The sequence below is a fragment of the Populus trichocarpa genome, chromosome 4 (genome assembly GCF_000002775.5).
Source record: "Populus trichocarpa isolate Nisqually-1 chromosome 4, P.trichocarpa_v4.1, whole genome shotgun sequence".
Lineage (NCBI taxonomy): Eukaryota > Viridiplantae > Streptophyta > Magnoliopsida > Malpighiales > Salicaceae > Populus > Populus trichocarpa.
The window spans coordinates 7,238,504-7,253,710 of record NC_037288.2 but is presented as its reverse complement, the minus strand read 5'-3'; the positions used below and the strand labels follow the sequence as shown (position 1 = coordinate 7,253,710).

At 29.9% G+C, this 15,207-nt stretch overlaps 1 long non-coding RNA gene across 1 annotated transcript; it reads right to left on the bottom strand.

Moving 5' to 3' along the window:
• Positions 1–10,774: 10,774 nt before the first annotated feature.
• On the bottom strand, positions 10,775–11,536 carry LOC112327128 (uncharacterized). Its single transcript, XR_002981166.2, has 2 exons — positions 11,247–11,536; positions 10,775–11,114 (listed from the first exon to the last, which is right to left on the bottom strand). It is a non-coding gene; the product is annotated as an uncharacterized LOC112327128 (long non-coding RNA).
• Between the last annotated feature and the right edge of the window lie 3,671 nt (positions 11,537–15,207).

Genomic DNA, 15,207 nt, shown 5'->3' with positions numbered 1-15,207 from the left:
ATCTATATTTTCAAATAATATTTCTAATATGTGTAGCCTTGTATAATATTTGTTTTCCAATCAATTTAGTATGTTTATCTATTTCTATTATCGTCTGGTTAAATAAAAAAAATATTTTAATAAACAAAATTTAGCAGATAATCAAGTAAATGTCCCATCTTACGAGATTAAATATCCGATTTTTTAGCACATATAGTTTGCAGCTTATTCGATTACAAATATATATAATTTTTTTGATTTGCACTTAAATTTTTTGAACAATAGAAATGCGTAAAACAAACTTGTAGATATAATTTTTTTAATAACAAATAAAAATATTTGACTCGCGGTGGAGCGCGTATCACGTTACTAATTATTTCTAACCATATACTCTAATAATTGTTCTTTGAATAAAAAATTAACAATAACTGAAAAATCACACGAAACCATAACCTAAACAATGAAAACATTTGAAAAGGGGATTGTGACATTACTTGAGCCACAGTTGACTTTTGTGCTTGGCCTCACTTACGACGGTTGACTCGAGCCTCACTGGATATTATACACTTGTGTAAAAATGGAAAAGATGTCATGAATTCACTATAACAGAGAGAGAGAGCGATATATATTTTTTTGGTATGAAAAACGTATATTCAGTGTGAAAACACGGTTGAAATTATATTTTTTTTGTTTAAAATTATTTTTTTATATTTTCAAATAATTTTAATATATTAATATAAAAATATAATTTTTAAAAAATAAAAAAATATTATTTTAATATATTTCAAAATATATATATTTTTAACTGCAATTCCCACAGCACTTTTAAATTTTAATCAAAAACTGATTGCGAGATGATTTCATAGCTAGAGACGCTCCATTTTTATACCTTTCCAGTTCATTCTCTGCTTGTATAGTATTTAAACTCTACTTTAACTGTTCTTAATTTAATAATTTTTTTCTTAATTAGCGATTGCTTCAGTCACAACCACAGCCCACAATTAATTAAACAATAACTATAGCCTGACCCATTAATTAAACTGACCCAGGAAGCAACATTCACTCGTAGCTTCGTCACAAATAGCATCCTAAAATGTTTAGCAAACCCTGGTGATTTTATTCCTGGTGTTTTCGATGATGGACGTCCTCAGCACGTATGATGCTTGTTCTGACAAACATTCATAACAATATAATTTGTTTCTCAACTCTATATGAGGTTTTTAATGTGGCTGAACTTTAGTATGAGTTTTGCAAGTGAAAAAAACTCCCTTTGATATGACTATAGCATTCCATTTCCAGAAAATTATAAAAATATTTATGGATATACCGATGAAAAAAATATTATTGGTAAATATAGAGAGAATTACCAAGGAAACATCACGTCATTGTTTTCATCGATGAATACAAAGAAAATTACCTATAAAATTCAAAGAACAAGAAAAATGGGTAGGTATTCCCTCGTTAATTCCATTGACAAATCTAACGTATCAATATTGCAGATATAATTACTGATGAAAAATTACCATAAGAGAATCAATTGGTAATATTTAAGTTATAACATGACACATGACCCACCTCTCCCATTTCTTCTTATTTTTTTTTTTTTGCAAAAAACAACACCCTTCCCCCTCCTTTTTGTTTTTTAATCACAAATCAAGCTTCCATAATCATAAATCCAACAACCTCAACACTCAGTTTATCAGTATCCATGTTTTAGTTTTTTTTTTTTAAAGATTTACAACGCTAAGTAAGCAAACCTATCTATTTTTTGTTATAACTCTTTTTAGTTAATTTTTTGGTATTTTTATGTAGTATATGTTGTTTGTTTGTGTGTTTACTTGTTTTATAGTTTTTTCCTATAAAGATTTGTTGTATGAGTGTATGATCTGCAAATGTTATAGTTTGTTTGAGATTTTAAAAATTATATTTATTTGTCATTTGATGAAATTGAGTTTGATTTTATAACTTCATTATTTTATAATTAAAGAAATAATAAGTTATTTAATGGGCACGTTTCATATTTTATCAATGTTATTGTTAAGTTTAAAATTTTGATAAATTTGAAAGAGTTTGAATTTTTAGAGAAAACTGATAATGATTAAATGATACTATTAAAATAGATTGAATAAGTTTGAATTAAAACAATAATAGCTAATTAGTTGTGTGCCGATAATTTATTTAGTTAATATTATTAATTAATACATATTATCATCAATATTCTATATAGATTTCATATAAGTAATGAATGATCGTTCTTTGATGTACCAAGTTTCACCCGAAGGGTTGTACATGATAGATTATTGTGATGGAGTTGAAGGTTTTATTAAGTATGCATTATCTAATCTTAAAAATACCAGTGGATGCAATATTAGATGTCTATGTAAGAGGTGTAAAAATTAAAAGTTCATTGATCTAGATTTTGTTACGATGTATTTTTTTTTTATAAAAAAAGGTTAATGGAAAAATACTTATGTTGATGGGCACACAGAGAACCCTATGTTATTTATGAGATCATGATAGAAATGATGGTTGACTCAAACTCTAGTTTCGCAAACTACATGAAGTTGTAAATGATAATAGTAATCCTTATAGGAGTATGGTGATGGATGTAATGATAATGAACCAGGGTTGTGGAAGTGAATGTTTAAGTATAGATGAAGAACCACATGTAGATGCAACTAGGTTTTTTGAACTTTTAAAAGATTCCGACGAACCATGATAAGATGGATGCATAAATCACAATAAATTATTGACTATTTCACAAGTGTTCACCATCAAGTTAGATCATGGACTGAGGAAGGCTGATTATGATAAAATCGATGAATGAGCGAAAAACACTTTACCTGAAGCGAATAGACTGAAAGAGAACTTCTATGTTGCTAAATCTATGATGAAATCCCTTGGTCTAGGATACCAAAATATTGACACATGTCCAAACTTCTACTTCTTGTACTATAGTGAAAATGTCAATTTTAACGAGTGTAGAACTTGTGGGCATTCTCAATATAAACCCAAAACTAGAAGCAACTTAATAGAGTGTATTCTTAGTTTTCAATGGAACCATGAAATGTGCATCTTGGGTTATGTACAATGGATTCAATCTATTTAAGTCATTTTCTACATTCTATTCTTGTTGGACGATGATACTCACGGTTTACAAATTTCCACTAGGGATGTGTATGAGACCAAAGTTCATGTTCTTATCTATAGTCATACCTGGTCTTAATAGTTAACCGAGTAGGAATACAGATGTTTGTCTTTGACCGTTGATTAATGAGTTGAATCAGTTATGATCATTCGAGAATTTGATGTATGATATCTCAAGGAAATAAAATTTTTAGATGACGATAACTTTAATGTGGACAATTAATGATTTTCCTACATATAAGATAGTTTCTAGTTTGAGCATGTATGGAAAACTAACTTGTTTATACTATATAGAAAATAACAAGGCCTTTACTTTAACAAATAATGGTAAAACATCTTTTTTTTTTTAATTGTCACTAGATATTCTTGCCAATCAGTTATGATCATCCGTCGGGTGAAGAACTGCATGATGTGGTTTTGCAGTACAAGGGCATTGTGTTTGGTTTTCAATTTGGTAGATAAAAGTTTTCTAGTTTTGATGTGACCTACTATTAGGTAAAGTGAAGTATTTTTGGGAGCTTTCTTATTGGAAAACTAATATCTTCCATCATAATTTGGATGTCATGCATATAAAAAACAATGTGTTTGAAAATATTTTTAACATAGTGATGGACATGAAAGGTAAGACAAAGGACAATATGAAAGTTAAAATGAATATGCCTTTGTTTTGTCACTGTAAGAATATGAAGTTGGTTTATGATGGGTCATGAGTTGCAAAACCCAAATCCAACTTTTCTTTTAGACAAAAATACATAATTACTTGTCTATTAATGGCTTAAAAGTTTTATTTTCCTAGTAGATATGCTTCAAACATATCTAGATTGATGAATTTAGAGGATGACAGATGTATGGAAAGAAGAGTCATGACTGCCAAGTGTTTATGAAACACTCGTTCCATTTTCTTTCATGGATTTACTATAAAAAAGAATATGGGATGCACTCTTGCAGAATAACCATTTTCTTAAAGATATATGCTCTAACAAGTTGCATACCCAACACATGAAGAAGTTTGAAATGAATATCGTTCAGACTATTTGGAAACTTAAGATGATATTCTCTCCATCCTTCTTCGACTCTATAAAATATTTACCCATACATTTACCATTTAAGACAAAAATTGATGGTCTTGTCCAGTATTGATGGATGTATGAATTCGAGATGTTAGGGATTGCATATGCATCATAAGTAAATTTTTTCCTTCTTTTTATTTAAAACATTCATTTATTCAATATCTATTCAATTCCATAAAGATATTTATTCACCCTAAAGAAAAAAGTTAAAAACAAGGCATTGTTGAGGCTTCGATATTTAAATTTATATTGTTGAAGAGATCTCAATATTTGTCTTATACTATTTTGAGTCTCACTTGAGAATAAGAATCAACTAGGGTCCATGACATGATGATGGAAGGGATGTGCCTTCAAATGAGAATTTGTCAATATTTTCCCATCCTGAATGACTTAAAAAAAAAAAAATACAGTGAGAGAAAGATACTTGATATAAATCGAATTTAGACATTCATATAATTATGTGCTATTTAATTGTGAAGAATTGAGACCTTTTATTTAGTAAGTAAATTAAAAGTACAAATTTGCTTTTTTGTTTTAATTTAATTCCAATTTATTTTTTATTTGTATTGTTCTTTTATTTTTAAAAAAAACAATCACATATAATACCGATAAAATTACCAATAGAATTTTAAAAACCAACGGAATTACCGACGGATTAAGTCCCTTAGAGATTTTCAAAAAGTTGGAAAAAATTACAGGACTTGCCACTATTGATGTAATTCTCTGACGAATTAATTCCGTTGATAATATGCATATAATCACCGATGGATTTACCAACAATTTATTCTATTAGTAATATACCATAATTTTTGATGGATATACCTAGATAATTAATGCCGGTAAATTTTTTTGTTTGGCGCAATCTTTCCATTAATAAATCTATCAGTGATTATATTACTGACAAAATGATTGATAGAATAAAAATCACTGATGATATTTTTTCCGGTGACATGATTCCTTCTGTTATTATATTAGTAATTTTATTTCCAATGAAATCAATGTTTAAACACTGACAAAATATTTCATCGATGATATACCATTTTCTAGTAGTATTATGAGGCATCATAAAAAATAATTGAACTTTATTTTCAAAATCATTACAAACATTACCAATTCTCCTATTTAATTACTCTTGTTTAAAATCCATCCAATAATAAAAACATTCAACTTATAAAAGGAAAAGAATAGGGTAATTAACATAAGATGCATACCAACCTCGATGCAATTTGGGTTATAATGGCATTAGAAGTCCAAATCATAGTTGTTAAATTAGGCTCGATAGACTGATTTTGAAAACTCAAAATCTAGTGTTTAATCCAAGTAGGGTTTCTAATTAAATCGAATAAGACATTGAATTTATGAAACTTGGTGGACTTGATTAAGGTTTTAGTGATTTAATTGACTTGATCAAATTAACCTGGTTGAGTTAACACCAATAAAAAAAATACATCATCATTTTACTAAAAACGATTAACTTGAGTTAACTCAGTAACTTATAAGTTAATTTAATAATCCAATAACCTAGAATCTTTTTAAAGTTAATCTATGAGTATGATTCAACAACCGTGATCCAAACAATAGAAACGTGTAAAAAGGGAATGTTGCCTTTATCATAAATATGGGCTTGTTGTATTTTACCGTACTTTTGATGGTTAGCTTGTGCATGCATTTAATATTGGAATGGCTACTAAGGAATTCACTGACCTAAATATACACTGTGTTAAAAACAAAAAGCTTATGACAAAGGCACACTACAAATTTCCACTTTTCAATCATCTCAACTTCTTAAGTATATATGTTGAGAATCAATACATCTCTTGAGATTGGTAGATAATAAAATCAACTCTTTATTGTTCCAATTTGTCCTTCAATAAGAAGAAAAAAGCATCATGAAGCTCGCCATCCATGTGCATGTGTAAAGATCCATTGCTAATTGATTAATTTAATAGATAGCTAAATTTTTTGTTTGTTTAATCACCAATATCAATTCTTAAAAAATAGGCCCACCTTGAAACAATCTCAATTAGTGGGAGAATATATAAAGTAATTGGGATAAATTGTGTAATTAGCACATAAAAAATCAATAAATAACGAAGTAACACAAGATGGAATTTTTTTGGCAAAATAACACAGTTTGAGAATGTCGCGGTTAAGCGTGGCATTTCAATAATGTCGCATTTTAAAACCGTGATATTTGCCTAAATGTCATTGTTATGAACCATGACATTAATTAGCAGACCATTTTGAGAAATAACTAGACATAAAAAAAATAGTTGGACAATAGCCAAAATGGTCTGACCTTTTTGAGAAACGGTCGGATCGTTTTGGCTACTATTTAGTTTTGAAAATGTTTTGTATTTTGAACCTGAAATTTTTTTATAAAATCATAGTTTTGTTAATCTGAAACTTAATTTACTTTATGATTTTAGAGAGTTATAAATTTTATAATTTTAACAAAATTTGGATAGATTTTTTCCTATATATGAACCATATCTAAAATTTCTTCCCATGTAAAAAGACTTGCAAAAAACCACAGTAACCCATATCAACAAATTCTATCTAAACTTAATAAATTCTCACATTTTACAACCACAAGTAGCCCCAAGAATGCATAAGAAATAAAACATATATACATTTTAAATGAATAAAAAATACTTCATCATATCTAATATTCAAGTAATCCTAAAATATAGAAATATAAATCATTTATCTATTTATATCTACGTCATGTACTAGATGATCTGGGCGCATTAGTAGCACGACTGGATCCAGCTCCTGCACCTATCTAAGTAGCCTTGTCCCCTGCCACGACATCATCAAGAGTTAACCACTCTCTAAAGATATCGAGTCCAATGCGACATATATTTAACCACTGGGACATAACGATGTGAACTTCACTTTTTTGTCAGTATTGTGAAGATAAGATGCAACATTTTGACTCTCCTGTAGCATGAAACCAACCTAATATTAATAAAATATTAAAGTTAAATTAAAAGATCAATACATAGAACCTAACACATAACATTTTATAATTATGAAAAGATTTGATTACTTACGAGATTTTGAATTCTTTGGGCATGTTGCTCATGTATCTAGGTGATGAAACTTGCTCGGGATCTAGAGTAATGATTCGATTTGTGATACTTATGTACCAAATCATACACTCCTCATCTGTAATCACGAGATGCATCTCTACAAATATCTCATTTCTCCGTGCATACAATTGGTACAAGATAATATTGAGTTATGGTGTGCAATGCATTACTCGTATCGATGTCGACTAGAATGTGCTGTTTATAGCTAAACTGTCGTATTACCCGGTCTGAGAAATGTGGCTTGACCATCTTAAAAAATATCAGCAGGACCACTAATGTCCATATATCCATCGCGCTAGTGCAAACTACCAGAACAACTGCTAATCTGTTATCCGATTAGGCATCCATATGACTTGTAGAATTTAAGTTTTTTAAATATCAAACAACAATAATTTGGTGAAATGTAATGATTTTTTATTAAACAAATGATTTAAAAAATACTTGGATAGCAAGTCGTCTATCTAACCCGCTTCGATAAAATGCCAATGTCAACATATGTGTTGATCAACAAATAGATTGTTAAACATAATATCATCTATCATTTACAACAAATCAACTAACAATAAACTATTTTTACCTCTACTAACTAAATTTGAAGGACCAACAAAAATTAGTACAAACATAGATTTTGATCGACTACTCACATACTACCATCATATTCAAACCACTTTGGGTGAAAGAGTCAATCATTGTCTTAAAACTGCCATTACATACAATTGGTACAAGATAATATTGATGTTCACCAAACTAATACCTCTGAGTTATTTTAACATCAATATCATTATAATTCATCCCAAGTCTATAACAAATGATTTCTTTCATTTTTGCATATGACATACCTAAATTACCATTTAACAACAAACTGCTCCCACCATCGCATATTATACTACTGTTCACATCATGAATAATAGTGCCACCGTAATGACATAATATAAATATGTTATATGACATTCTGTTTTAAAAAAATTAGATTCTGTTTTAACTAAATTGCATTATCCTAACACTGTCGACATCATTCATATCAAATACAATTAAATTTTCAAAATTTAACGTTAAAGCAAATTCACCATAAATTAAAAATAATTCATGATATTTTAATGCTTAATTGTTTAAATCAAACACAAATTAGTATAACTAAAAAAATATCAAATTCATCAACTTACAATTGAATGAAACATTTAATTCATCATAATTTTATCATGATCAAGCTCTCGTCTATGAAATCATCAAGCGTAGTTAATTACATTATTAGATGATTCCAACAATACACATAAAATTTCTAATTTGATAACTTAACATCAATTAAATGCAACACATAATTAATTAAAATAATTGTTTCATAATTAATTTAACTTATTTTCGTGTTCAACTATATCAAATCAACTCTAATTGATTATATTCTTAAATAATTTCACATTAATTAAACAAATCCTAAATTAAACCTAAACAATTATTTCATTTCAACCAAATAAAATATAAATTTATAGCAATGTAATATGTTTACTTTACTTGTAAGACTAGAAAAAAGATTGGGGTGGTGGCGGCAACAAATAGATCGATTGATTTTGCTTGTAAAAACATCCAATGATGTTTACAGACCTCTAATGGATTTGATTTTTGGTTGTTTTAAGGATTAAATGAAGGTGTTTGGTGAGTTTTGTAGAGAGAAAGTGAAGGCGTTGGTTGGTTTGAGAGAGAGAGTTGTAGCTGTGCATCTCTGTGTTATTCGATCTGATTTTAAATTTTAATAGATATCGCGCTTCAGAAGTATGACATTGTAAGTTGCCGTGCTTTTAAAACTCGTCATTTACTAAAATTACACTTCTCAAATATTATATATACTTTGTTGCATTTTTGAAGCACGCCATTTACTAAATATCGCGCTTCAGAAACACGATAATATGTGTGCTATTTCATCAATTTTTTTTAAACGGTACTATTCCACCAAAATTTTATATTTACCATGCTAATTTTATATAAAAAAATCCAACTAATTCCTGGTTTTATATACTCATTAGTCATTATTCCTTATCTCTCATACAAAATCTAACTAATTGCTGGTTTTGTATACTCATTTAGTCATTATTCCTTATCTCTCAAACAAAATCTTCAATCTTAATTAGTATGTGTTTTGTTTTGAACAAGAAATAAAAAGTAAAATCATTATAATCTTTCGCCATGCACACGTTAGAATGACATCAAATATATATATATATATATATATATATATATATATATATATGCTAGTATAATAGTATTCATTATAATTTAGTGCATGTTTTTGATATTATAATATAAATGTTTTTTAAAAATATGTTTTTTTTTAAAAATACATTAAAATAATTTTTTTATTTTTAATATTAGCATATCAAAACTATTAAAAAAAATATTAATTTGATATTTTTTAAAAACAAACTCCCTTTTAAAAACACCAAAAACAAAAACAACTACATTTCTAAATTTCCAAACGGGTTCATAAAAGTCAGGGTCAACCATCCTTGACCATGGTGCATGCAAGTCTAGAAGTAGCAGTATTTTCCATATATAATTGGCTGATCAGAAGACTTCGAAAGTTGGAATTAAGAATATTAGCTGTTTAATTTGAGAAACCAAAGCCTAAAAACAAACATAGTTTGGAAGACAGTCGAAACAAAGACCGAGAGACTTTGAAAAAGGAGAAAGACTCTTGCATGATCAATCAATTCATTGAGAGTATGCAATTAATTAAGAGTCCAGAATGAGAAAGAAATTATGCCCATTTTAATTTGTACGACGTTTGTGACTTTAATTGATAGATTAGCATGTTATTAGACTTACAATTATTCATGAACACTAAACATGCATATATTCATCAAATTTTTAAATTTCTCCAAAAATTCTGAAATTTTAACCCAAGCTAAAACATAATATTAAAAGACTCCACGCAAATTTTCAGAATATTTTGATAATTTAATTGAAAATTATGAATTGTTTTTACATAAAACTAGTCAAAAAATATTGATAAAATTTGGGCTAAAGCCCACCCCAGCCTTTGCCATACCTCCGCCTATATATATATATCTTGGTGTTGTTGTTTATTATTCCCTAATGTATGTTTGGTTAGTGAGAAAATATTGTAAGAAAATAGATTATTCAATTAAATTCTCATGGTTTCCTTCCTGTCAACTATGTCTTGCTTAGCGTCGATGTTGAGCTCTAAATCAGCCCTGTTACAGGCCTTGGCCCAAAATGCATTTGGACCCTGACGTCCAACCCAAACAGGCCGTACTCTGTACCACAAAAAATCTCCAAACTCTTGGCACTAGAGGTGTTCACGGTTCGGTTCGGTTTAGACTTAAAAAACCAACCGAACCGAATTTTAGTATTTTTGGTGAATATCAACCGAACCGGACCGGAAACCGGTTCAAACCGAACCGGTCCGGTTCGGTTAAATCCGGTTTTTTTGGGAAAAAACCGGGAAACCTAATCCCTTAATATATAGGGTTTCTTTTTGTTTTTTCCGGTTCGGTTTGAACCGGTTTTTTTGGAATAGATGCTACTGCCCATCAAAGGAGGTAGCTAAGAGGGCTGCACTAGATGGGCTGGAAGATTCTCAAATCCGTGTTTTTGGCTTGCCCATCCGACCGTCTTTTGCTCTTGCAGTTCTTTCGAAGGTGCACAATTGTGATCACACATTTGCATTCACACATGCTCTACTACGATGATTTGCTCAACTGACTGCTTCTTTTGTTTCTTGTTATGTAGGATGAGTTAAGAGAAGAGCTTGAAATGGACCTTGATTTGCCTGCAGTTTTACTGATGGGAGGTGGTGAAGGTATGGGGCCTGTTAAGAAAACAACATTTATCTTGCTGTTAACAAACCTAATCTGGGAAAGATGAAGATGAAGATGGAATAGACTTAGAATAAACTTTCAAACCCACTAAACAAAGAATCAAAGATGAAGATGAAATTTACCTTGCTGTCGTTGCTAAAATGAAGACGCCTGAAAGATGGAGATGGTTTCTAGGAAAGATGAAGATGGAATAGACTCAGAATATGCTTTCAAACCCACGAAACAAAGAATCAAAGAAGATGGAATTTACCTTGTTGTCGTTGCTTCTTAAATGAAGAAGGTTTCTAGGAAAGGAAGATTGAAGATTGGGAATTTTTTGTTGGAAGTGGGAAGGAAGGAGACAACTCTGTGAGAACTGAGATGAGAATGAGATGTTAGGGTTAGGGAGGGATATAATAAAGTTAACTATTTATACTGCCTTTTTTTTTTAATTGTTTAATGGGTCCGGTTCGGTTTGGCCCGGTTTCTGGGTCAAAACCGAAACCGAACCGGACCTGTTAACATTTATGGTTTTTTAAAACGGTTTAATCGATTTTTAATTTCGGTTCGGTTTTTTCGGTTAATTTTTCTTCGGTTTTTTTGGTTTTCTCGGTTAATCGATTATTTTGAACACCCCTACTTGGCACACACCTTAAAGCACTTTTTTTAAGAGTGTTTGGGAAAAATTTTGATTTTTTTTTTGCTAAAAGTTTTTTTTTGTTTTCAAATCGTTTAGATGTCAAAAATAATTTTTTTTTATTTTGATGTATTTCTAAACGTAAAGCACTTTGAACCGTCACCGCTATCACAATCACAAACAAACATGCCTTAAGTCCTAAACAAGGCGTCCAAATACTATTTATGAACACAAACGTTTTCAAGTTTTATTAATAAAACTCTAAAACATGTAGGATTTTTACTATACATGATTGCACTGTGGACCAATAGACACTATGGACTCATTACTGTACATGCATATACTGTGGACTAAGATACAATTAACTATGGACGACACTGTAGCACCCTAGGAGGCGTTCCTTTCCCGTATTTTTAGTCAAGAATTGTGGCTGGGGGTTTGGCTTTCTTTGCCAAAACCTGCTGGGTCTGGTTTTGGTAGCGAGACCCAACGCTGTTGGGTCTGGTTGACAAGCCAAACCTAAAACACTTTTAAAAAAATACCAATAGTGTTGGATCCTGCCTCATTGTGGACGACACTTCAAAAAAAAATATAATCTTAATATATTTTTTGAAAAATATTTTAAGATATTTCCAATTTTATTTTTTTTCCTCTTGAATTTTTTTTTCTTTTGTCTTATTGATTTTTTTATACTATAAAGAGGAAATAAATTAATATGATTTTTTTTTATATTGTACAAAAATTGGATGATGATAAATTTTTTTTTCATTTCAGGTTGGGTTGAATTTTCTTATTAAAACATGTTTGTTTTTGGATTTCAAAAATGCTTTGAATAAATTTTGAAATTTGTTATTGTTTTCTTTACTTCAAATTAATATTTTTGATATATTTTTTTTTAAATATTGAGATTGGGTCTAGCTGGGCTGCCAGATCCAAGGAGAATATATTAAGTTGGATCTTGCCCAGCAGGACCTATTCGAGTTGGGTCGTATCCCAAAAAGACCAAAAATAGTTTTGGGTCCAACCGCTGCTGGACCTAAAATAACTTTAGGTCCTGCTGCGGCTGGACCTATAAACCTTGGCTCCTGCTGCGAGCAGGACCCATTAACGTGGGTCCTGTCTATAGTAGGACCCATTAGCGTCGAGTTCTACCCCTAACAGGTCCCAATGCTTTCATTTTTTTTTCTTTGCTCTCATGTAATTTCTTTCCCTACATTAAAGAGAAAATAAAGCATGTTCGTTCTTTGCGTTTCAAAAATTCTTTGAAAAAAATTTGATATTTTTTTTATTTACTTCAAATTAATATTTTTTTTCCTTGATTCATATTAATATGTTTTTGTATTATTTTTATGTGATTATATAAAAAATAGATTTTAAAAAATAAAAAATATTATCTTAATATATATTTTAAAAAATATTTTCAGATATTTCCAATTTTATTTTTTTTTCTCTTGAATTTTTTTTCTTTTCTCTTGTTGATTTTGTTTTCATGCTGTAAAGAGAAAATAAATTAATGTAACTTTTTTTATATTGTACAAAAGTTGGGTGATGATAATTTTTTTTCATTTCAGGTTGTATTGAATTTTCTTATTAAAACATGTTTGTTTTTGTGTTTCAAAAATGTTTTGAATAAATTTTGAAATTTTTTTTATTGTTTTCTTTACTTCAAATTAATATTTTTGATGTTTTTGTATTTATTTTTAAAAATATATTGAGATTGGATCTGGCTGGGTTGTTAGACCCAAGAAGAATATATTAAGTTGAGTCCTGCCCAGCAGGACCCATTCGAGTTGGGTCCTATACTAGAAAGAACCAAAATAGCTTTGGATCCTGCTGCGGCTAGACCTATCAACCTTTGCTCCTGCTGGGAGCAGGACCCATCAACGTGGATCCTGCCCCTAGCAGGACCCAATGCTTTCAATTTTTTTTCTTTGCTCCCATAATGTTGGGTTCAACTTCTCAACAGGATCCAACAACTTTGGGTCCGGCTGCCAAACCCAATGCTTTTGGGTCTGGCTTGACCATCGGACTCAAGATACTTAAAAGATTCTCTATAATTTTTATTGACCCGTTACAGAGGACGTGCCAATATGCTTGTTTGACACTATATTTTGTATAAGCAAACATTTTTATTCAAGGTTGACACTATAGTTTATGTGATCAATAGTCAACATTGCAAACACAAACCACTTTCCATATAAATTAGGTGCCTACTTTTTTGCTCAATGATAATTTCTAATCAACATATCACTGACAATCACCCACTTTTTCATCGATAGAGTACAAGGCATTATAACTAATAATATACACCAATATTTTTACTAATCAAGAAACTCATCACATTTTGAGGCGAACATGATCAAGGTTTATAAATATCTTAGGTCACCAGATAAACAAGACAAATTATAATTTTCTCAATTTATTGTCAAGTTCCTCGTATAATTCTTTCTCATACACCTACTGCTTTAAGCATTGGAGGGTCTTTTATTCCACGAGGGACTCGTTTTTCAGGAAAACTTTCAGTTACTGATCAAGTCTGTTTTAGCCCAAAATCACAATCTAAATAAAGCTCATTTTTCATGTGAAGGTTTTGACGAATTCATCAAAAGTGATTCATGATTAGTAAGAGTAATTGTTAGTTAGACCTTGGTGTTAGTTAGACCTTGGTTTTTGGTTCCATGTTTCAGAAAGTTAATATGTTTGTGGTGTTTTGTTGATTTAAGTGTTTGTGGGTGATTTAATCTTTAGCACAATGTGGATAATACTCGTGTTATTCTCTAGCTGTGTATTTGATATTTGATTTCGCATTTAGTTTCTGTGAAACCACTGCAGCTGTAAGATTACGGCTAGAGTACTCTTGTTCATATGCAATGGCTTTACTCTTGTTCATACTCTCAAGACAAATGCATAATTCGCGGTTTCTAATTGCTGTTGTAGGATGTGAACAATTGTACATGTGTTATTTTTTTATCATACACAAAACAAGTAGTTGGCACTTTTTTATTATTTTTTGTTTGTGTTCTCCATTCAAACTCAATCTTGTTTGGTTAGTGTACTAGAACAAAAATAATAAATATATAAGAAACAAAAAATGTATTTAGTTAAAGAAAAAAAGCATAATATAAATAGATTTTTGAGATTATTCTTGAGGGAATTTCTATTATTTTAAAAAATAAATTATAGGAGGACAACAATAGTCTTCATCTTCACTGTTCTAGTCTTTTTTTTTTTTTTATATCTTAAGAAAGCAACCAAAAGTAAGTTATGGATAATATTTGGAGCTTGTTTCTTTTACATAAAAAATGGATTTGGATTTCTTTTACTTGTTGTTTAAGAACTTTTTCCGATTAAAATAAATACACTTTTCAATCTCTAGGATTAGTCTATCAAACTTGCCCTTTTCAATTAAGACACAAACTTGAGGTTATTAGTAGGACAACTTTTTTGATAAGACGTAGCCCTGTTTG